Below are 1,659 nucleotides of genomic sequence, written 5' to 3'. Positions count from 1 at the left end.
TACAAAGAGAAGACCCAGGATGTTGTTCATTTTTGTAAGTCAAGCTATGAAAGACAGTATTTTTTCTAACAGCTGATTTGATGAATAAAAGCCATCATCACATATGTAAGCTGACCACAGTATATGTCATAATTAGGTAGGGAGTTAGCAGGAGAGTCACATCACCTGGAATTTCAGCCAAGGATATCTCACAATCTTCCCTGAGGGAGGGAACCAAGCAGGAGTGTCACATCACCTGGGTGCTCAGCCAGGAATATGTTACAATTCTCTCTGGAAAGCACAGCACAGGCAACAGACTCACATCACCTGGGTGCTGAGCTCAGCACTATGTCACAATGCTCCCTGGGGGCAAGACAGAGGCAGAAGAGCCACATCACCTGGTGTCTGCTTCCAGGGATATGTCACAATCCTTCCTGTGAGGGGGAGGGTGCAGGTAATTATAAAATGTCATTATCTTCTAGGTCATGAACACAGATTTATGTCACAAGGTCCCTGTGGGCAGAGCCCAGGCAGGAACATGCTATCCTATAGGTGTTGGGCCTAATGATATTTTACAATAACCAAAATATGGGAGGCCCAGGCAAAACAGGAGAGTCATATCACTTATGTGCTGGGTCCAGTGATGTGCAACAATACCCCTTTTTGGCAGGGCCTAGGCAGAAGACAATTACATTACCTAGGTGATGAATGAAAAGATACGTTATGGCCAGGCGCGGTGGCTCATGCCTGTAATCCCGGCACTTTGGGAGGCTGAGGTAGGTGGATCACAAAGTCAAGAGATCGTGAACATCTTGGCCAACATGATGAAACCCCATCTCTACTAAAAATACAAAAATCAGCTGGGCGTGGTGGCGGGTGCCTGTAGTCCCAGTTACTCAGGAGGTTGAAGCAGGAAAATCGCTTAAACCCGGGAGGTGCAGGTTGCAGTCAGCTGAGATCGCGCCACTGCACTCCAGCTTGGCAACAGAGCGAGACTCCTTCTCAAAAAAAAAAAAAAAAAAAAAAAAAAAAAGGAAAATATGCTATAACACCTCTGGGCTCAAAAATATGCCAAAATGTCTTATGTGGGTAGGGCTCCAGGAAAAAAAAAAATCACATGACCTAAGGGCTGGGTTCAGCTATATTTCAGCTATATTTAACAAACTCCCTAGTTGGCAGGGCCCATGCATGAGAGAAGAGTCACATCACTTAGGTGCTGGGCTCAGTGATATGTAACAAAGCTTTTCGGCAGGGCCCAGGCAGAAGAGGAGTGTCACATCACCTAGCTGATTGCTAAAATGATAGCTCATAATACTCCTATGGGCAGGGCCCATGCAGGAGAGCTGCATTACCTAGGTGGTGGAGTCAGTGATATGTGTTAATACACAATGTGTGCAGGTCCCAGGCTGGAGAGGAGTCACCTCATCTAGGTTATTGACCCAGTGATACATCACAATCATTTTTCGGGCAGAGACCAAACAACAGAGAAGAATCACATCACCTAGATGCTGGGCCCAGCTATGTATCACAACACCCTGAGAAGAGGGTCCAAACAGAAGATTCACATCACCTAACTGAGGGTCTCAGACATATGACCCAATTCCCACTGTGGGTAGGGCTCAGGAAGAACCATAGAGTCACATAACCTTGGAGCTGGGCCCAACTACATGTCAAAATCAT

This window comes from Rhinopithecus bieti, unplaced genomic scaffold (genome assembly GCF_001698545.2).
Source record: "Rhinopithecus bieti isolate Rb0 unplaced genomic scaffold, ASM169854v2 scaffold_24982, whole genome shotgun sequence".
Classification (NCBI taxonomy): Eukaryota; Metazoa; Chordata; class Mammalia; order Primates; family Cercopithecidae; genus Rhinopithecus; species Rhinopithecus bieti.
Note: the sequence above shows the minus strand (reverse complement) of the source record.